Source organism: Vicia villosa, linkage group LG6, assembly GCF_029867415.1.
Source record: "Vicia villosa cultivar HV-30 ecotype Madison, WI linkage group LG6, Vvil1.0, whole genome shotgun sequence".
Classification (NCBI taxonomy): Eukaryota; Viridiplantae; Streptophyta; class Magnoliopsida; order Fabales; family Fabaceae; genus Vicia; species Vicia villosa.
In genome coordinates this window covers 57,972,425-57,997,011 of record NC_081185.1, presented here as the reverse complement: position 1 = coordinate 57,997,011, position 24,587 = coordinate 57,972,425, and positions in this window count along the sequence as shown.

The window sequence follows — 24,587 nt, the reverse complement described above, 5'->3', positions numbered from 1 at the left end:
GATATCTGCAATAGGAATAATCTTATCCTTAGGTACCCACATTTTCTTGGGTCCTTTCTTGTTAGATTTTCTCAAGTTCTGATTGAACTTGGGTTTAACATTGTAAGCAGAAGGAGGAACAGCATGATAATTCTTAATATGAGTTTCATGATATTTCCTAGGTTGTGTCACATGCTTCTTAGTGTGTGTTATGTGAAAACTTTGAGCATGTGAAGTGTGCCTAATATCATGGGAGTGGCCATACTTGAACTGATCATACAATGGCTTGTATGTGAATTTCATTTCATCAACAGGTTCAAGTTTGTATGGGGTTTCACCCTCAAAGCCAATGCCAACTCTTTTGTTTCCAGACACAGCATATATCATAGAAGCTAGCTGACTTCTGCCAATACTTCTAGATAAGAACTTCCTGAAACTTAAATCATATTCTTTCAGAATATGGTTTAGACTAGGAGTGGATTTTTCTGAATCAGAAGGAGATCCAACATTATTGGATAATTTTAAAAGTTTTTCTTTTAATTCAGAATTCTCCAACTCAAGCTTCTTTGTTTCAAATTCAAATAGCTTTTTCAGCTTTTTGTATTTGAGACTAATCTGAGACTTGAATTCCAGAAGTTCTGTTAGACCGGAAACTAACTCATCTCTAGTAAGTTCAGAAAATACCTCTTCAGAATCTGATTCTGATGTAGATTCTGATCCGTCATCTTCTGTCGCCATCAGCGCACAGTTAGCCTGCTCATCTTCAGAGTCTGAATCATCTTCTGACTCATCCCAGGTTGCCATAAGACCTTTCTTCTTATGAAACTTCTTCTTGGGATTTTCCTTCTGAAGTTTTGGACATTCATTCTTGAAGTGTCCAGGCTCATTGCATTCATAGCACATGACCTTCTTCTTGTCAAATCTTCTGTCATCAGAAGATTCTCCACGTTCAAATTTCTTTGAACTTCTGACGCCTCTGAACTTCCTTTGCTTGTTCTTCCAGAGTTGATTTAGCCTTCTGGAGATCAGGGACAGTTCATTTTCTTCTTCAGATTCTGATTCTTCAGGATCTTCTTCTCTAGCCTGAAAAGCGTTAGTGCATTTCTTGATATTGGATTTTAATGCAATAGACTTACCTTTCTTTTGAGGCTCGTTTGCATCCAGTTCAATTTCATGACTCCTCAGGGCACTGATCAGCTCTTCCAAAGAGACTTCATTTAGATTCTTCGCAATCTTAAATGCAGTCACCATAGGACCCCATCTTCTGGGTAAGCTTCTGATGATCTTCTTTACGTGATCAGCCTTTGTGTATCCCTTGTCAAGAACTCTCAATCCAGCAGTAAGAGTTTGAAATCTTGAAAACATCTTTTCAATGTCTTCATCATCCTCCATCTTGAAGGCTTCATACTTCTGGATTAAAGCGAGAGCTTTAGTCTCCTTGACTTGAGCATTTCCTTCATGAGTCATTTTCAAGGACTCATATATGTCATAGGCCGTTTCCCTGTTAGATATCTTCTCATACTCAGCATGAGAGATAGCATTCAGCAAAACAGTTCTGCATTTATGATGATTCCTGAAAAGCTTCTTCTGATCATCGCTCATTTCTTGCCTTGTCAGCTTTACGCCACTGGCATTTACCGGATGTTTGTAACCATCCATCAGAAGATCCCATAGATCACCATCTAGACCAAGAAAGTAACTTTCCAGTTTATCTTTCCAGTATTCAAAGTTTTCACCATCAAATACCGGCGGTCTAGTATAACCATTGTTACCGTTGTGTTGCTCAGCAGAGCCAGATGTAGATGTAGACTTTGCAGTTTCATCAGCCATCTTTTACTGAAGCGTTTTTCTCTTCCTGAATCTTTTCTAAACACGGTTAAGTGCTTGCACCTTAGAACCGGCGCTCTGATGCCAATTGAAGGATAGAAAAACACTTAGAAAGGGGGGGTTTGAATAAGTGTAGCTTTAAAAAACTTGACCGATAAAAATAAATTGCACAGTTATTTTTATCCTGGTTCGTTGTTAACTAAACTACTCCAGTCCACCCCCGCAGAGATGATTTACCTCAACAGAGGATTTAATCCACTAATCCACGGATTACAATGGTTCTCCACTTAGTCAGCAACTAAGTCTTCCAGAGTCTTCTGATCACACACTGATCACTCCAGGAACAACTGCTTAGATACCCTCTAAGACTTTCTAGAGTATTCTGATCCACACGATCACTCTAGTTACAACCTGCTTAGATAACCTCTAAGACTTCCTAGAGTATTCTGATCCACACGATCACTCTAGTTCCTTACAACTTAATGTAATCAATTCTAAGAGTATTACAATTGCTTCTTAAAAGCTATAATCACAAACTGTGATATTTCTCTTAACGTTTAAGCTTAATCTCACTAATATATTATAATAGCAATGTAGTGAGCTTTGATGAAGATGAAGATTCTGAGCTTTGAATAGAACAGAGTTTCAGCAAGTTAATATGAGTTGTTTTGTTCAGAATCGTTAACCTTGCTTCTCATCAGAACTTCATATTTATAGGCGTTGGAGAAGATGACCGTTGAGTGCATTTAATGCTTTGCGTGTTCCGTACAGCATCGCATTTAATGTTATACGCTTTTGTCAACTACCTCGAGCCTTGTTCACGCTGTGTCTACTGACGTTGCCTTTAATAGCTTCTAACGTTCCTTTTGTCAGTCAGCGTAGCCTGCCACATGTACTTCCTTCTGATCTGATGTTTGTGAATACAACGTTTGAATATCATCAGAGTCAAACAGCTTGGTGCAAAGCATCTTCTGATCTTCTGACCTTGAAGTGCTTCTGTGCGTGATACCATCAGAACTTCAGTGCTTCTGATCTCATGTTCTTCTGATGCTTCCATAGACCCATGTTCTGATTTTGCTTCGACCATCTTCTGATGTCTTGCCAGACCATGTTCTGATGTTGCATGCTGAACCCTTTGAGACAAAGCTTCTGAGCGCTGAATTATGCATACTCTTTATATATTTCCTGAAAAGGAAATTGCATTGGATTAGAGTACCATATTATCTTAAGCAAAATTCATATTATTGTTATTATCAAAACTAAGATAATTGATCAGAACAAATCTTGTTCTAACAGGATTGGTTGACATAGAGATTCCTCAAGAATTATTAATTACCAATTTTGAAGATCCTATCAAAGTTATTGTTGAAAGCACATATCCCAATTTGGTTAATGTATTCTAAGATGTTGCATATCTACAAGGAAAAGAGATTCTTGCCTCAACCATTGAAGTTGTGGATAAAATCAATCATTATGTATTGGACCTAATACCAGGTAAAAAATATTAAACTTTTATTTATGCATATAGAAAACAACTAAAGTATCATGTTGAATTTCGTAATGTTCATATGTTATTGTTGATTGCTTTTTAGGAGAAGAGAAAGAATATCTTAGTTACGATTCAATTGATAGAACTGATACGAATCATGGACAACTATATGTTGCAATTTCAATAGTTACTACTAAAAGTGGTCTTAAAATCTTAATACATGACAAAGAGAATGTCCCGTGCTCGACCACTACAAATGTTGTATACAAGGAGGTTTTCTTTGTTAGATGATAAATTTTTGCAATTTACTATCTCTGTATCTGTAATTGTTACACACATTATTTTTTTCTCAAAATTTTGCAAAATCGATATCTTATTTTATACATTTCACAATGCAGGTATATTATGCATGTTGTTGGCTGGTTATGATCATGTATGAAGATAGCATTTGATATTTATACAATCCATATGTTTATTGTTTTTACTTAAAGAGCTAGAAAATTAGATGTATTAATAGCTCTTACATTGTTAACTATTATGTTCTTGGGATTAACATTTACTAAAATTTGAAAAGCATTTTGGTTAAATATATATAGTTAATTTATATAAGGGAACTTTGACAGTGATATTTGGATACATGTAATGTGAAGTCCCGACCAGACCCGTGCAACAGCATGGGTTTCCTACTAGTTAACTATATAAGAATTTAATCCTATAGAATGGAACTCAAATATTTATTAATATCAGTTATTTTTCTAAAAATTTGAAAGTTGTTAAAAATTTCTCTACACATTATTGGAAAGGCGTAGTAGAGTGTTTTTTAAATGTAAATATTTCTACAATATTATAGTGTTTTTTAAATGTAAGAGTTTCTATAATATTATAGTGTTTTTAATTAATATTAATATGAAAGTAATCATTAATTTATTCTTTAAAAAAATCAAAGTATTGACTTATATCTCATGACAGGTTTATAAGCTTTCATTATATCGGAGACGTATTCTCTAATGTTCACGTGGAAACGTTAGAGTGACTTTAGTCACTTTTCCACCGTAAAATTTATTATGTGTATCATAATTTGACACGTGTCTCACTTTTTAATTTTTTAAAGAAAAATAAAGGTGAATCCTTCAAACAGCATCGTCGTTGTAACCATTCTTCACCTCCATCGCCCCTCTACATGTTGTTAACTTATCTGTTCATACAAATTATACTTGTTTTTCAACTGAAATCCTTTTTTTATTTTTTTAAAAAAAGAATAATGAAATTAGAAAATTATGGCATTTCGAAAAATGAAAAGCTTGAAAATTTTGTTAGATATTTCGGTAAAATCGAATGGATCCAGGCTGAATCGCGAATGGAGTCACTTTCCTAAAAGGTATTTCAAGCACACTCTCGATTGTCTTAGAGTTGGAACGACCTGAATACCTAGGATAATTCAGCCTTACTCGAGTCAGCACAAGACCGGTGAAGAAACTCGAATGCAAGGAAGCTGTCTGGAAAATATATTAGAGGATAATTATTTTGTGTATTGATTCCGAAATAAGATGCATGTATTTATAGGCCATGCAAGTGTTTGTTTCATAAGTTGCAACTCTTCATGAAACAACACCATTTAAATGTATATTTGCAATGGTTTATAAAATACAATGCACCACTTCATGAAGTGTTATGTATTTCGAATTCAAATTTAAGGCAATAATCAAAATCTGGAGCGATAATAAAAACAAATTCGCCGTATTCCGGCCGAAGGCTGGGCCGCCCGCCGGAGGCGGCCGGAGCGCCACCGGCGCCGCCTCATTAACGCCGCGAATAGCCCGATCGCTCTGATGCGACGTGCCTAAGTGCTCAAGTGCCGTCTACAAGCCACCACTAGCGCCTCTACGCCCACGCCCTCGGACCCGGTCCTGGAGCCGGAGCCGGTGTCGCCGGTGGCGACACCGGCGAGGGTGTTTTTGGTAGAGACAAGTGGCATAAGGCTTGGGACCACCACATATGTCTATGTGGCACTTTATCCTCTTTGGCTCCTTTGGAAAGTACATTGATCCAAGGACTTTATAAATGCTTTTAAAGTTTACTCCACTTTCTATGTGAGACTATTTATGAAGCATTTATTGCCAATTAACACTATTTCACAATTTTCATTTTGGACCATAACTTGATGAAATTAATGCTCATAATTTCTAACGACCCCCCACTTGTTCTAATAATGACAAAGTTAATAATTCCAGAAATAAAATATAAAGAGTGTTAATACAGTTAGGTATCTTTCGATTTAAAACTTAACTTTAGTGAGGACAACACAAAGTTTAATCGGAATATTAGGTAGCAAAACTTTTAAACCATGAATCCATATGATTAGACCGGTGTTGCCTTACACACACTCTTTAAAGGTTCTTCCTCTGCATAACTCGCTTAGCACTTATTTATGGCCATGTGCTATCCTGTTTCATGAATTTTTCATGAGAGAAACTCCAACTCTCACTTTGAGACGGCACCATCTCGAAATTCACATAGGTGAAGTTCATATTGTGTCCTTTTCCACAAGACACGTACCCTCAGTGTTGAACTTCATTAAGAGTTTAAAAAAAACTCAACCCTCGTTTAAGGTCAACATTATCACAAAATGTTCGACAATTATCCAAATCAACGACTTGTTGTTACCCATTGAAAATCTTGAAGTTAATGTTCTGTTAACGTAAGATTAGGTTGCCGCCGCTGTCGGGACTCTTACTCAAGGAGTTTCAGCCCCATGCCTCTTGAGGTTGTTTTTACTAAGTCTCTGGTCAGTGGCTTAGTAAATGGATCATCCAAATTATAGCTTGTTCGTATATACGTGAGTGAAATGATTCCATCCTTAATCAATTTTCTCACGAACAAATGTCTAAGCCCTATATGCCTAGACTTTCCATTATACACTTCGCTGAATGCTCTTGCTAGAGTGGCCTGGCTATCGCAGTGTATCATAACCTTTTAAACATTATCCTTAGCCAATGGAACTTCCAAAAGGAGATCCCTCAACCACTCTTCTTCTTGACCAGCGGAAGCGAGAGCCACAAACTTTGATTCCATGGTTGAAAGAGTAATGCATGTTTGTTTCTTGCTCCTCGAAGAAATTGCTCCTCCAGCTAGTGTAAATATCCAACCAGTTGTATATTTATGATCTCCAACATTTGATATCCAACTTGCATCGGTATATCCTTCTAATATGGCAGGAAACCTACCACAGTGAAGGCCAAGATCTTTGATTTTCAGTAAATAGCAAAAAATCCTCGTGATTGCCTTCCAATGTTCATTACTCGGGTTGCTAGTAAATCTACTTATTTTACTGACTGCAAATGATATGTCAGGTCTGGTACATTGCATTAAGTACATAAGACATTCGACTGCACTTGCATATTCTAGTTGAGCCACTGCTCTTCCATCATTCTTTTCAAGTTTGACTACGTGATCAAATGGAGTGGTTACTTCCTTGAATTTCAGGTGTTTAAACTTATCAAGCATTTTCTCAATATAATGTGTTTGATTAAGTTCATAACCCCCACTATTTCGTTTGACTTTTATTCCTAAAATTATGTCAACAAGTCCAAGATCTTTCATCTTGAAAGTGGAAGTTAGAAATTTCTTTGTTTCTAAAATTCCATTCATTTTGTTGCTAATTATTAGCATGTCATCAACATAGAGACACAAGAATATTACAGTGTTGTTGTGCACTTTTGTATATAAGCACTTGTCACAAGAATTAGGAATAAATCCATTTGACAATATTGTAGAATCAAATTTTTGATGCCATTGTTTTGGTGCTTGTTTTAAGCCATATAAAGATTTGACAAGTTTGCACACCTTTAGTTCATTTCCAGGAAGCACGTAGCCTTCTGGTTATTCCTTATAGATTTCCTCATCAAGATCTCCGTTTAGGAATGCTGTTTTAACATCCATTTGATGAACTATAAGATCATTCAAAGAGGCTAAAGCAAACAATAATCGAATTGTGGTTGTCCTTGCTACTGGTGCATAAGTGTCAAAATAATCTATACCTTCCTTTTGTCTGAATCCCTTTGCCACTAATCTTGCTTTATAAGTGTTTAAGGTACCATCAGTATGATATTTCCTTTTAAACACTCACTTGCATCAATGGGCCTTGATCCCTTTGGTAAGTCGACAAGTTCCCAAGTGTGGTTGGACATAATTGAATCCATTTCATCTTTGATAGCGTCCTTCCAAAAAGAGGATTCCCTGGAAGTTATTGCTTCCTTATAAGTTTTAGGATCATCCCCTACTTGAAGAATGACCGGAATACTTTGAACGAACTTCGTACTATTTCCTTCGACCAGATAAAACGAAATGGATTGAGAATCAATTTTGTCTGGTCCTAGATTCTTTGTTTTCCGGACTCTTTTGCTTATTCTAGGTTCGGGTTGTGATTCAATGATTCGAGAAGTTCCTTCAGGTTGTATTTCTACAATCCGAGAAGAATCTTCTTCACAAGATTCTTTATTTGTGGCTGTTATACCCCAAAATTTGCCCACATCTTTTTTCAAGAAAACTCCAATCTGAAAATTAAAAGTCTCATATAATTATGGATTATTTCAACAAATATCCTAACATATGAAACACTTAGTTTTTAGAATTTTTCTTATACAGTAAATTGGCCTGCAGTTGAATTTATTCTTACGCAAACGCCAAATACTGTTTATTACTTCACACATGCTATTTATTTATTTACAGATAAATAGTACTGACACAATTGGTACAGAGTTAAATCTTTTTGCAGGCGCAGAATCAGGAAACTCAGACTGTACTGGTAACAAGTAGATTATTATTATCTTTTGTTTCTCACTAGTTTTTGTACTATATTCCATTGTTTTCAAAAATATTTTCAAATCTCTTTTTCAAAAATCAAATCTCTCTTTTTCCCAACACTATCATCCACTTTCTTTCAAATCTTACTTCCACTCAAAATTTTCCTTTTGTACGGAATCACATCATTCCCCAACGTCTCTTTCCTTCTTTCCATTCTATAAATACCTCTCATTTTCTTCCATAAAATCTCACATCAAATTCCAACTCATCTTTCAAATTCCTACCTCATATCTATTTTCTCTTCTTCCCTGACAAGAATGGCAAAGTGGATAGAGACACTGTTTCTTACAGTCATCACCATTGCTACGGTGATCATGACTTTCTTCTGCCTGCATAGTCCTGAAGAGTGTGGACCTGCAATGGTTGCACTCCCAATCATCTACATGTTATTGTTCATAGCATGGGTCATTAATCGTCATTCTTAAAATTTGCCGTATTTCTTATTTCTTAAATGTACCGTTTATTCGTCGTACTGTTCAATATAGTATGTGATATTTGTACTGTCAGTATTAAATGTTGTACTATTTGTCATAATATTGCTTAATTACTAAGATAATATTTTGTGTGTTTTCTGCCAGTCAAATATTCCTATTTCTGTGCATTAAATGATTTTCAGGGTTATTATCGGTAATTTTGCCCGCATACCGTAAATATTAGTTATTTATTATGTCTATGTTTTTAACAGGTCATGTAAATAAACTTTCATTTTTCACATAAAACATAAAACAAAAACAATAAAAAAAAAGAAAATTAACTTTGACTGTTGATTCTTCACTCTAACTGCTACGTCAATACCTGAACAGTCAGTTGACAGCCAAACTGCTGGCAATACAATTCTCAGTGTTTTGTACCATCAATCAAATCAATCTTTCACAATTCAAAATTCCAAGATTTTTGTTCTAGAAGTCTTCTGAATATCACGCGATTAGCAGAGACTCAACACTGCACAAAAATCAGGTACGCTTAACTGTCTCCTACACAAACAGTCCCTGACTAGGGTTTTCTTGTTTTTACAGGAGAAACAAGTTTTTGAGAGCTCAAATGGATTTCATACACATCCATATATCTCAAAGTACCATCATACAAATTTTCAAACTTCAATTCACTCAGACGCACCGTCAGCAGCTCAAATAGTCAACAGACGACCCGTTTGACCAAAAAGTCAACAGACAGTCAAAAATGAATTTTTTGTCAAAGTCCATATTTTGTCAAAGGATTCATCATTTGATCATTGGATGATCATAATTCATCAAGGAAAGATCAAAAATCAACAAAACCCTAAGATTCAAAATTAGGGTTTTTGCCTGAAAAGTCAACTCAACTTTGACTGATCATAACTCTCTCATCCTTCATCCAAAAAATTCAAACCAAAGCTCATTCTGAAGGAAATTCAATTATCTTTCAAATGCAATTGATCCCATGGTCATTGCATTCACCATTTGAAAAATATGACCAAAGACATTACAGGTCATTTTCAAAGTCAACAAAAAGACACTTTTTTCAAAAGGACACACAAGGAGCATCAAAAATCATTTTGACATGAGACCAAAGACATTGGTTAGAGGACTCTTTGAGGTTTCCAAAAAGTGCAAGATCTCCTTCATATGACAAAAATTGAGGGATCTACACCTTGTTGAAGTTGGCTAAATTTTGGAAAATGCATGAAACCAACATTGTTCAAAATTGCATTTTTTCCAAAAGGGGCCAAGTTTTTATGGTTCAAACATCTTTGCCATGTTATTATGGGCCTCCCACGACCAAGACTAAGCCCACACCCTTTTTATTCATTTTTTGCTTGATTTTATCTTATTTTAAGATTAAAATTAAAAGGAAAATGGATGGATAAATGGTAGCTTACAATTCAAGCATGACTCATCAAAGAATCTCCATTTTTCTGCAGCCAAATGAAGTACAAGGCAAGTGCATTGAAGGAGAGCAAGACTTGGTCAAGTTTTCAAAGATTTTTAATATTTAAAAATCAAACTTTCAACAAAGCAATCAATGCTCTTAGCTTCACTTCCAAGCAGCCCTTGGCCTATAAAAGAAGTGGAATACATCAACAACAAAGAGACCCACGAAATATAGCAAGAGTATAGCAAGAAAACTCATCAAATTTCTCAAAAATTTCATATACTTTGTAATTTTCAAATTCAATATTCCAATCAATATCAATACCAAACAATCGTTCCAATCATCTTCTAAGATCATATAAAGTAAGAATAAACTCTTTGTGTGGTCCCATGAGAGTCGTATCACGTGCATAAGTGTTCTTCATATTCATACATGATCAATTTTCGTTTTCCTATATTTAATTAACCTCAATATAAACTAATCATTCTAATGAGTTCATGAGGTCTCATAGGGTAGATCTGGGCTCTAACATGTGAGTTTCCACGTGAGGATAGCTCTATGCCATTAACAAGTGTTCTTGCATGCTTAAGCTTCAACCTCTTCGAATCCATAGCTACAACGCCCAAATAGAAAAACTAACACCACCATCGTGTTCAGGAGGTGATTTTAAGTCAATCTGGGTCACTTGTTTTTATCTCTAACGTTTATTTTTGCAGGTGTGGGAAGCTACCAAAAGTAACGTTTTACTGTACAAATAGAGGAGGTTTAAAACCCCCGCTATTTGTTTAAAAAATAAGGCAGACGGAGGTTGAAGACGACCACGCGTCCAAGCGTGGTTCGTCAGTCAAAAGTTGACAATTCTATCTGCACGCGTGGCAGATTCCCTTCTCCTCATTCGTTGGTCAGCCAGCGTGGGTCCCAGCGTGGACTTTGAACATCTGACTAATCATATGCACTGATTCCCACATGGCTATCATGCTCCCTCATGATCTGAGCCCTTGGATCAATCTCAAAGCCAATCCAACGCATCAGACAAGCAGCCCTATGCTATGGACTTCATTGATTTTCACACAGGATCAGTATCCTTTTATTTTCTATTTTATTTTAATTTCTTTGTTAAATTAATTAAAAATAGTTTTAAAAATAAAAAAAAAATACACAAAAATATTTTTAGACTTCTAAAATAATATATTATTTTCTGAAATAAAAATATTTTATTTTTCTTCAAAATTTCAATATTCTGCATAATTAATTAGTATATATTTATATATTTGCTTTTTAATTATTCTAACCAATCAAAAAATCATAAAAAAATTGTTCTTTATATAAAATATTGTTTATATATTATAAACTAATTTTGTACATATTTTGAATAATTTTCTTTTTAAGTTTTAATTATTTGTATAATTATTTGCATAATTATGTTTTAATTGACTTAAATCAATTCCAAAAATTCCAAAAAAAAATTAGTTTTGTTTTAAAATTAATTGAAAAATATTTTGTACATATTTTAAACTTAATTTCTAGGTTTAAATCTATTTTTCATCTTTTTTCCTCATTTTAATTTAATTAATCATGCATTAATTAATTAAAATCAATCATAAAAAAATCCAAAAACATGCCTTTTATTTTTCTTGCAATTTAAATTCCTAGATAAGTGTATGGGATGTCAAATTCATGTAAATAGGCTAGTTTACATTTCCTGCACAATCGATGTAATAGCGTAGATTTACTTTCCGCACTTTACATTTCCGCATTTTAATTTCCCGCATAAATATAAACTGCGTGTATGTCAAAGATAAAATTGAACCGTTAGATCACTAACTTCAAAGATAAAATATCTGAATCCAATCACAATCACACTTGCACCTCTTAAGGTAATCCCTTCTCATTCTTTTCAAAATCAAAGTCAAAATTCTACTATTTTGAGTACAAAATCGAACCTTGCGTTTATATCCGGTGAAAGGATAGATTTTTAAAGGAAATAGGATAAAGACCTTACAACTCAGGGTAGACCTCCTAGTTTGCTTGCTCAAATCAAAACAAACAAAATTCTCATACACTGTTGATTTTTCAAAACAAAACTTCCAAAAAAGACAATACTTTGTATACATCCAAACACGGATTATTACAAAGTTAACGTTCTTTTCAAAACATCTTTCGAAAGATAAACAAGCATTTTGTATACATCCACACACGGATCATTACAAAATTCAATTTACAAAGGTATTTGAAATCACATATGAGCAATTTCAGAGCAATTGAAAAGTGATCGAAAAACAAGTGAGCTAAGCAAACTTAAGAGCCCATGGATAACCATGGATACAAAGGGTGCTAACACCTTCCCTTTGTATAACCTACCCCCTTACCCAGAATTTCTTAAAGGTCTTTTTTCTGTGTCTTTTATAAACCTTTCCTTAATTGGATAAAATAAAAGGTCGGTGGCGACTCTGTGAATTTTCAAAAAAATGCGAAAGCATTAAGCGATAAAAAAGAGTCAGTTCACGTATCTCTACAGAACAGAGGTATGGCCCGGATTAAAAAAAACGGAGGTCCACAGTGGCCGACTCTGCTGGGGATTTACTTTCAAAAACAAAATGTTTTCAAAAGGGGTTACCTTAAGAGAATAGATCACTTCGATGTTTTCAATTGTTTGACTTGATTGCTCTATTTTTCAAAGGTTTGTTTGGGTATTTTGCTTGTGTGAAAGATTCTAACCCGAATCTCGAGATACCTTAAGTATATGACAATAGACCAAGGAAACTGTACGGCATGTACCGATACGGTTGATCTGGTAGTCATCATTAGTGCGATACTTTGGTTTATACTGATGTCCCTTGAAAACGATCAAGGAGTATATTAGGCTTCCGAAATGTCATTAAACACTAATTTGTCTTAGAACCTTTTTAGTTGAACTTGACTTATGGCCTATTAAGTGGCTAGCTTTGAAATTGATCGAAGTTAGTTATCCTCGAGGAATATTTTGATCGGCCGCTCGAGCGCCGTATTGAGGTGTTACTTCCAAGGATCATAGAACCCGAATACTATTCTAGGACAGGTTTTAACCAACTCAACTTCAGTGGGGAGGGTATCACCTATCAGCTCCATGCAAGCCTTTAAACCTAAGGCTATTGTTTGATTTGTTTTTGTGTGCCACATGTTTGCATCATAAGCATATCATTTTTGCACCAAACACTTCAAGGATCAAAGAGTTTACCTTTGTTTTTGCAGGTAATGGCTCCCGCCACCCGAGATTACATCCGAATCAACATCTCAACGGTACCATCTGAACTAAAAGACTTAGTGTCAGAATTCCCCAGGAATGTTCATTTCACTGAAAGGCATGGTCACCTACTCCATTTGGTTACCTCAAAATTTGAAGAAGACATGATACGGGTCCTGTTCCAGTTCTTTGACCCTGAACATCATTGCTTTACCTTTCCTGATTATCAGTTGGTACCCACTTTGGAAGAATTCTCTGAACTAATGGGATTGCCTGTTCGAAATCAATTACCTTTCACTGGTTTAGAAAGGATTCCAAAACCTGAAGTCATTGCTGCTGCTTTACATCTGCGGAAATCAGAAATCGAGTCCAATTGGGAAACAAAGAGTGGAGTTAAGGGTTTGCTTGCCAAGTTCTTGTTGGAAAAGGCTCGACTACTGCTAGAAAACAAAAGTTATCCAGCTTTTGAGGAAGTTATGGCACTTTTGATCTATGGGTTGGTTTTATTCCCAAATCCCGACCAGTTCATAAATGTACACATCATCAATCTTTTCCTAATCCGTAACCCGGTACCAACATTGCTGGGAGACATTCTACATTCTCTACACACTCGTACCATGAAGAAACGAGGAACTCTCATGTGCTGTATACCACTACTGGCTAGGTGGTTTACATTTCATCTTCCCCGATCAGTGTTGAGAAATGAACAAAGAATGCAATGGTCTCGCAGGATTATGTCTTTGTCTCATTCAGATATCCGGTGGAACAACTTCTTTCAAAGAGACATTACTATCATTGATCATTGTGGAGAATACCCTAATGTGCCACTCCTTGGCATCAAAGGAGGCATCACTTACAATCCCTCTTTAGCTCTACGCCAATTCGGATATGCAAGGAGCAACGGTCCTCATGACATGATTATCCATGGCATTGTGTTTGATTACGAAAATGATTCTCATAGACACCGACGAAGGTTCATACATGCCTGGGGCAGTGTCTATAGAATAGAAAGCAAAACTCTGGGGCAATGGAATTCTATTCCTATGGAACCCTACCTCAGATGGGTCCGCACTCATGCTCAGAAACTCCTTATGCCATATCCTGCTGTTCTACCTGTGACTATTGAACCAGAGGTCGAAGGATATGAACCTCAAGTTATTCTACACCCGAACATGCCAACTGACCTAGAAGAGTTGCAAAAATCTTGGGTTCAACTCAAAGAGGAAAGAGACACCTTCAAATCATACTGTCAAGACTATGAGAGAAGGATATTGGAGCTCACCGGACAGCTTCAAGAAGAACAGCAGATCAACACATTCCTGGGGGCAAAGAGAAAGCGTCCACGGGAGACCTGAAGGATCATTTATTTTATTTCTGTCTTGTAAGCCCAAATGAGGCAAAGAAAAAGAAGCAAAAAAAAAAAAAGAAATAAATTGATTAACTAACGTTTGTTTCTTCTTTAACAAATCTAAACTCTAAGATCCTTGAAACATTGCACACACATTTCACTTCATGCATTGCATATACATTTCATACATTGCATTCATATACATTGCATATGCATTTCATACATTGCATACACATGGCATCCAGTCATACACATTTCATAACAGGTTCTCATGACGGATTTCTCATCTCCTCGCTGTTTATTTCAGTCAGAAGAGATGGAATCCGAGACAAGCATCAAGAATCTCGAAGCACAAAATGCCCAAGTTCAAGTGGCAATCTTGGAACTGGCAAAGGGGCAGCAAGAATTGAAAGCCCTGATAATCAAGAAGAAAAAGAAGCCCAAAGGATCTGTAGGTGTGAGTCACCTGAGAAGAAAGATCAAAATCCCAGTCAAAAAGTTCACAAAGCCACCGATCCCTGAAACAGTCGGTGATGATGAACAAGAAGACAATCAAAGCAACCAGGGTTCTGCTAAACCCTCTCTCTCTTCAAATGAAGAAAATGATCATTCTGGGGACGAACCGGATGATGAAAAATACCAACAGCTGGAAGACCGTATGAAAGCTATGGAGATACAAAAAATACCTGGCTTAGATTTCAATGATCTGGGGCTTATCTCGGATGTTGTTATCCCTCCAAAATTCAAAGTTCCTGTCTTTGCAAAATATGATGGAGTTTCTTGCCCGAAACTACATTTGAGATCCTATGTGAGGAAGATACAACCTCATACAACGGATAACAAATTGTGGATTCACTTCTTCCAAGAAAGTCTGTCGGGTACACAACTCGAGTGGTACTACCAGCTAGAAAATACCAAGGTTCATACTTGGGAAGAATTAGCTGCTGCTTTTTACAAACAGTACCAATACAATGCTGATCTTGCGCCAACCCGTACTCAACTAAGGGGCATGTCTATGGGACCAAAAGAAAGTTTCAAAGGATATGCACAAAAGTGGAGAGATATGGCTGGAAGGGTTCAACCACCCTTATCTGATCGCGAACTAGTCGACATGTTCATGGGCACTTTAACTGGTCCTTTCTATAGCCATTTGCTGGGAAGTTCATCATCAGGTTTCACTGACCTGATACTGACCAGAGAACGTGTCGAAAGTGGCATTCAAAATGGAAAAATTCAAATAGGTTCCTCCTCTGGTACTACAAAAAGGCCCATCAGCGGGAGAAATGAGGTCAATGCAACACAAATTCAGAAAAGTCGCAAAAGTGAGCAGCATCAATCTGTAGGGGCAGTTCTGATCTCCGCATCTGCACCTCAAAAAGATCAACAGCCAAAATATACGCATCGACCAGATGCACCAAGAAGAAATTTCACCAAAATCAATATGCCAATCTCTCAGGCATTGCAGCACTTGCTAAAAGCAGATCTGATCACCTTAAGAGGTCCTCCAAGGAATGTCAACACTTCCTCTCCGAATTATCGCCCTGATACGACATGTGCCTATCACTCAAACTGTCCAGGACATGACGCAGATCACTGCTGGGCCTTGAAAAATAAAATACAAGATATGATCGATGCTGGGGAAATTGAGTTCGATCCTCCAGAAACTCCAAATGTCATCACTGCACCTATGCCAAAGCATGACAAAACTGTTAACGCTATCCTGGACACTGTTTACATCTATGATGTGAACGAATTATCAACTCCACTCTGCGAAGTCAAAGGAAAGCTAATCCGAGCTGGTTACTTTCCAGGGTGTGACCCCGACTGCTTTTACTGCTCCTGCCTGCCCAATGGTTGTGAAAATCTGAGGATGGGAATTCAAAAATGGATGGATCGCCGTATCATTATGTTTGAGAGGCTCCCTTCTATGGACGTGCTGTGCGAAGTCTTTGCAAACGGGATGAGAATAGAGGATGCCTCAGTGATATCCAGCTTACCATTCAAAATCTCTGCCAAGGCTCCATTCAAAATTTCTGCTACACTCAAAGTGGCATCAGTAGTCATTACTAGTCCAACTCCATTTCCATACTCCTCAGACAAAGTTGTCCCATGGGGATACGACACTAATGTTTATGTTCATGGAATTAAGCAGGGTACCTCGACTGAAGAGACCGCAAAGTTAACTACTCCAACTGTGGGTAATATTGTGGGTACCAGCAAGATCACGAGAAGTGGAAGAATCTTTTCACCAGAAATTTCTCCAAATGTTGCTGCTGGTCCAGTCCGAGTCCCAGTTCCTAATCAAAATGTCAACGCTCGAGGCAAAGAGCCACAAGTTGAACAAATTCAAACCCCGGTGGAGATCACCGCTGAGGATCCATCAAAGCAAGAAATGGAGGAAATATTGAAAATCATCTGCAAGAGTGATTACAATATTGTTGAGCAACTGGGGCACACCGCTTCAAAAATCTCAATGCTATCTCTGCTAAAATATTCAGAAGCTCATGCCAAAGCTCTGATGAAGTTCCTCAAAGCTGCGCATGTGCCTCAAGAGATCTCAGTCGACCAATTTGAGAATTGTGTTGCCAATCTAACCGTGAGCAATGGTCTCGGTTTCTCCGATGTGGATCTAACCCCTGCTGGAAAAAATCACAACAAAGCCTTACATATCTCCATTGAATGTAATGGCACCACTCTATCTCATGTGCTAGTAGATAACGGTTCTTCTCTGAACGTGTTACCGAAAACAGTACTAGAAAAGCTTGACTTCGAAGGAATTGTGTTACAACCAAGTGATGTTGTGGTAAGAGCCTTTGACGGGTCAACCAGAACGGTATACGGAAAAGTGAATCTCCCAATCAGAGTGGGTTCTCAAATCTTCGATTCTATCTTTTACGTAATGGAAATTCACCCAGCCTACTCCTGTTTACTTGGACGCCCTTGGATACATGGGGCAAACGCTGTAACTTCTACCCTGCATCAGAAGTTAAAATATCCAGTAAAAGGAAAGATTGTCACAGTCTATGGCGAAGAGGAATATGTGGTTAGTCACCTAAGCAATTCCAAATATGTTGAGTTGGAGGACGAATTTATCGAAACTCCATGCCAATCATTTGAGGTGGTCTCCCCAGATGTCTCTACCACCAAGCATATTCCTGCTACTCCAACTACAACTATGGCTTCTCTCAAAGATGCCAAAGCCATGATTGAACAGGGTGATTGCACAGTATGGGGACAGCTTCCCGATATACCCTACAAGTCTGACAAACTAGGCCTGGGCTATGATAGTGAAAATCAAAAGAATGATCAAGGTCCTCGTTCTGAAGGATTGATGTCACACTTCGTCAGCCAAGAAGTAAACGCTATTGAAGATGAAGGAGTGTTCATGAACCATATCATTCAGCCATATCCAGATGAGATTCCACCCATTTCCATGGGAATGTGGGATGCTGTGGGAGAACCAAACGGCGGGTATAATTATCAGTATGCCGCACCTCAGAATTCTTATATTGCTATGGAAGACCTTACCCCGACTGGATGGGGTGATCAAATTGGAAATGACGAAAGTTTCACAAGTCCCGTCACTGAGCAATATCAAAATCCACCCAAAGAAGTATGGGACACGCTAGGAGAACCCAGCGGCAAATATGACTATATGGTGAAATACTCCGCTCCTCCGAGCTCACAAATTCCTATGGAGGACATTGTCCCAACTGGATGGGATGAACAGTACGATGACAATTTCGCTCTTGAAAAAGCCAGGGAAATACCAATTAACGAGGGTTGCTTTCTGTCAGCATACACTCCTCACCAAGATGCACAAGTCTCTATTCAAGACATCATCCCGACTGCATGGGACGGCCTTATCGAGCATCTCGCTCAGCCAACAGAGATATCTCAGCCTGGGCTCTCGTATCCAGCAGAGTATATCCCTTATCCCGAAGGATCACCGGCTCATTTTCCCACTAATGAAATCAATGCTGTGGAAGATGAAAAAGACAACTGCAACTGGAACAGCTGGATACTCCCTGCTCACAACGGTGGATTGAACAACTGGAACAGCTGGATACTCCCTGCCCACAACGGTGGATTGAACAACTGGAAAGCTGAGGATGTGATCTCCTTTGACCAGGAGTAAATGCCATTTCCTGTTTTCTTTGTGTATATTGTGCAAAGATAAAAATGGTTCCTGAACAATCGAACCATGAGCTTGAAAGCCGTGTGCCTTAGCACACCGGTCCTTCTATAAGGGCTTATCATATCATGATCATGTGCATTCAATAAAATCATGGGACGCTTGCATATTTAAATTTTGTGATCCTTTTTCCTTCTTTCTTCGCTTTCTAATAGCTATGTTTTTTCTTCACACACACTCACATAATTAACATGCAGATTCACATACACTCTGGATCCAGTCAACAACGATTCTGCTATTGCCCGTCATGACTTTGAAAATCCGATCTACCAAACTGAGGACGAAAGTGAGGAAGATTGTGAAGTGCCAAGAGAACTTGCAAGGTTGCTAGAACAAGAAGACAAGGCCATACAGCCTCACGATGAGCCAATTGAGGTCATCAACTTGGGCAGCAACGAAGAAAAGAAAGAAGTCAAAATAGGGGCTGATTTAGAACACAGCGTCAAGCAAAGACTGATTCAAATGCTGCGAGACCACGTCGAGATATTCGCCTGGTCCTATGAGGATATGCCAGGCCTTGACACGGACATCGTAGTTCATCGCCTGCCAATCAAAGAAGGTAGCACTCCAGTCAAACAGAAACTACGAAGGAGTAGGCCTGATATGTCAAAAAAGATCAAAGACGAGGTTGAAAAACAGTTCAATGCCGGATTCCTAAAAGTTGTAAGTTATCCTCCTTGGATAGCTAACATCGTCCCTGTACCTAAAAAAGACGGGAAAGTCAGAATGTGCGTGGACTACAGAGATCTGAACCGGGCAAGCCCCAAAGATGATTTCCCTTTACCACACATCGATGTACTGGTTGACAATACCGCACAATGCAAGGTATTCTCCTTTATGGACAGATTCTCAGGGTACAATCAAATCAAGATGGCACCCGAAGACATGGAAAAAACAACCTTCACAACACCCTGGGGAACCTTTTGCTACAAAGTAATGCCCTTTGGTCTGAAAAACGCAGGAGAAACCTATCAACGTGCAATGGTAGCGCTATTTCATGATATGATTCATCAGGAAATAGAGGTGTATGTCGATGACATGATTGCAAAATCCAACACCGAGGAAGAACATCTGGGTCATTTACACAAGTTGTTTGACAGACTCAAGAAATACAAGTTGCGACTGAACCCAAATAAGTGTACCTTTGGAGTAAGATCCGGCAAACTCTTAGGTTTCATCGTCAGCAGCAAAGGTATTGAGGTTGATCCCGCCAAGGTTAAAGCCATTCAAGAAATGCCTATACCTCGTACCGAGAACCAAGTCAAAGGGGAATGGGACACAAAGCACCCAAATCTAATTCCTTACAAAGAATATGTGCTGAGTTTGATTCTTTACTTCGAAGAAATCACTTTCGAACACATCCCACGCGAGGAAAATCAACTAGCTGATGCTTTAGCTACCATGTCATCCATGTTCAAAGTCAGGTGGGACAACGAGGCGCCTATGATCACCATTTACAGGCAAGATGAACCATCCTATTGCAATGAGATCAATACCGAAGGAACCAAGGAAAAACCATGGTTCCATGAAGTAAAAAGATATCTCGAAGCTCAGGAGTACCCTGAAGGGGCATCCATTAACGACAGAAAGTTTCTAAGGAGATTTGCTGCCAAATTCTTCCTAAGCAATGGAACCCTATACAAACGCAACCATGACTCGACTTTACTTCGCTGTGTAAACAAGAAGGAAGCAGAACAGATCATGGAAGAAATACACAATGGTACCTTCGGTACTCATTCCAGTGGACATACAATGGCTAAAAAGATCCTGAGAGCAGGTTATTACTGGTCTACCATGGAAACAGACTGCCATCATCACTCCCGAACATGTCACAAATGCCAGATATACGCTGACAAAGTACATGTACCTCCAGTTCCATTAAGCGTCCTGACGGCTCCTTGGCCTTTTGCAATGTGGGGTATTGATATGATTGGAGAAATCAAACCTACTGCCTCCAACGAACATCGCTTTATCCTGGTCGCTATTGACTACTTCACAAAGTGGGTAGAAGCAGCTTCATTTGCTTCTGTTACCAAAAATGTGGTGGCCCGGTTCATCAAATACAATCTCATTTGTCGGTATGGCATCCCTGAATGGATTATCACGGACAATGGCACAAATCTAAACAACAGAATGATTACTGAACTTTGCACACAGTTCAAGATCAAGCATCATAATTCCTCTCCATATCGACCAAAGATGAACGGCACGGTGGAAGCTGCCAACAAGAACATCAAGAAAATCATACAAAAAATGACAGTAACCTACAAAGACTGGCATGAGATGTTACCTTTTGCTCTTCATGGTTATCGCACATCTGCGCGTACTTCAACAGGGGCAACTCCATTCTCCTTAGTCTATGGTATGGAGGCAGTTCTTCCAATTGAAATTCAGATTCCTTCCCTAAGAATTATGAAAGAAGCCAATCTAGACGAAGACGATTGGATTCAAACACGGTTGGACCAGATAAACTTGATTGATGAGAAAAGGCTCGCAGCTATTTGTCATGGTCAGCTATACCAAAAGCGTATGATCAAAGCCTTCAACAAAAAAGTCAAAAGTCAAGCATACCAAACTGGTAGCTTGGTTGTCAAACGCATCATCTTACCACAAGGTGATCCCAGAGGCAAATGGACTCCCACCTACGAGGGACCATTCATAATCAAGAAAATATTCTCCGGCGGCGCCATGTTGCTTACCACCATGGATGGCGAGGATTTCCCACACCCTGTGAATGCTGACATAGTCAAAAAATACTTCTCTTAAAAAGAAAAAAAAACAGCTCGCTAAGTTGAAAACCTGAAAGGGCAACTTAGGCAAAAAAATGAGCGTCTCGGTGGATTGAAAACCCGAAAGGGCGGTCCAGGCAAAAATTAGAGACTAAAACAAATACTATCCCGGTAGGCTGAAAACCTGAAAGGGCAGCCTAGGCAAAAGTTAGGGAATGAAGCATACAACTGTGTTCCGTTCAGCTGCCTACTCACCATCAAGATTCAACACCTCAAAGACACCGATCAGTCCAATCACTTTCTTCCAACAAGTGAGGGATGAGATGCTCGAAGATAGATTGGCAATAGCAGAGTTGAAACTTGACTGGATCGTTTTCACATAGCTATTTATCTTCATAAATATTTTCCAAAACTTTCTGACAGTTTCCTACTTCTAGGATTGTTGTCTCTCTGTGCTAACCAGCCTATCATGGCTCTTTTTCAAAAAAAATCAATGCAGCTTAGGCTCAAAAATCACTATTTTCACTTTTTCTGTTTAAGTACGTAAGCGTCCCAATGATAATTTTGAATGAACATGTGCATTTGAATATGATTGATGTTTACCAGGAAAAACAGGAATAGCATTCAGGAAGTGTCCCAATTATCTGGACATCATTCCATCAGAAGAAAATCCCCAAGGGAAACATTTCTCAGCAAATTCCTCAAAAAGATTTTCTCTTCAAAAGAAGTCTTATCCCCCAGCAGGGTTGTTCCAGATTACTATCTTCAGAAGGTGTGATCCCCGCACCCGGACTTGGTCAGATAGTGCATCAGAGGATTATGCATCTTCCTCATCCCCATTTGAAAGGGCATCAGAACTTCCAGCTACCTTTCATTCTCAAGAGATATTCAAAGATCCTTCAACAGAATACCAGGGTTCTCAAAGAATTTCCCCAGCCAAGGGTACTCAAACAAGACAAAAGATCATCAACGATCACAATATAGTCATATCCAGATAACTGGCGGAAATTTATTTTCCCAAATAGAAGCTTGACATCTCACATTCATACATCACATATTCATACATCATACATCATGCATCATGCGCATATTCATACGCATATTCATACACAACATCACATGCATATTTCTCCGGGAATATCTCACATTTACATGCATCATAAACATTGCATATCACTAACTTGATTTTTCAGGTAGACGGATATCTTCAACAAAGATGTTCTCAATCACAAGCAGTGTTCACCTGAATTCCATGAACGGTTCTCTCAGATATAATCAAGCCAAAGATTCATTCTGATCACTTACCAACTCAAAAACAGACATTGCAGATCAAAGCGATACCTCAGACGGTTCCAAAACGATCTAGCATCACAGATCTAAAGCGATACCTCAGACGGTTCCAAAACGATCTAGCATCACAGATCTAAAGCGATACCTCAGACGGTTCCAGAACGATCTAGCATCACAGATCTAAAGTTGATACCTCAGACGGTTCCAGAACGATCTAACGTTGCAGATCTAAAGCGATACCTCAGACGGTTCCAAAACGATCTAGCATCACAGATCTAAAGCGATACCTCAGACGGTTCCAGAACGATCTAGCATCACAGATCTAAAGTTGATACCTCAGACGGTTCCAGAGCGATCTAACGTTGCAGATCTAAAGCGATACCTCAGACGGTTCCAGAACGATCTAACATTGCAGATCTAAAGTTAATACCTCAGACGGTTCAATAACGATCTAACATCAAAGATCTAAAGCTGATACCTCAGACGGTTCCACAACTTTCAAAATCTAAAGCAGAAAAAAAAAACTTTGGACAAGTTATCTTCCAAGACTCAAAGCGGTAACCTTGGACGGTTCCGAAACAGTCAACACAAAGACTTTCAAATCCTTCATCAAGATATAATCAATGGATTCATTCTGATGAACAAACCATCAACCCATTCATCAGGTGGCATCTAAAAGCCCATCTCAGGTAATGTTCCAATCTGCCAACAACATTTCGCAGACGACATTCAAATGCAACTTCCAACATCTCTTCTGATCAAGGTAAGTGCAAATTTTCAGGGCATCTAAATATTCAATCATCTTCTACCTTCAGATTTCAGACAATCTCTTCAGGTTTAAGAAGATTGAATAGGGGCAACTGTTATACCCCAAAATTTGCCCACATCTTTTTTCAAGAAAACTCCAATCTGAAAATTAAAAGTCTCATATAATTATGGATTATTTCAACAAATATCCTAACATATGAAACACTTAGTTTTTAGAATTTTTCTTATACAGTAAATTGGCCTGCAGTTGAATTTATTCTTACGCAAACGCCAAATACTGTTTATTACTTCACACATGCTATTTATTTATTTACAGATAAATAGTACTGACACAATTGGTACAGAGTTAAATCTTTTTGCAGGCGCAGAATCAGGAAACTCAGACTGTACTGGTAACAAGTAGATTATTATTATCTTTTGTTTCCCACTAGTTTTTGTACTATATTCCATTGTTTTCAAAAATCTTTTCAAATCTCTTTTTCAAAAATCAAATCTCTCTTTTTCCCAACACTATCATCCACTTTCTTTCAAATCTTACTTCCACTCAAAATTTTCCTTTTGTACGGAATCACATCATTCCCCAACGTCTCTTTCCTTCTTTCCATTCTATAAATACCTCTCATTTTCTTCCATAAAATCTCACATCAAATTCCAACTCATCTTTCAAATTCCTACCTCATATCTATTTTCTCTTCTTCCCTGACAAGAATGGCAAAGTGGATAGAGACACTGTTTCTTACAGTCATCACCATTGCTACGGTGATCATGACTTTCTTCTGCCTGCATAGTCCTGAAGAGTGTGGACCTGCAATGGTTGCACTCCCAATCATCTACATGTAATCGTCATTCTTAAAATTTGCCGTATTTCTTATTTCTTAAATGTACCGTTTATTCGTCGTACTGTTCAATATAGTATGTGATATTTGTACTGTCAGTATTAAATGTTGTACTATTTGTCATAATATTGCTTAATTACTAAGATAATATTTTGTGTGTTTTCTGCCAGTCAAATATTCCTATTTCTG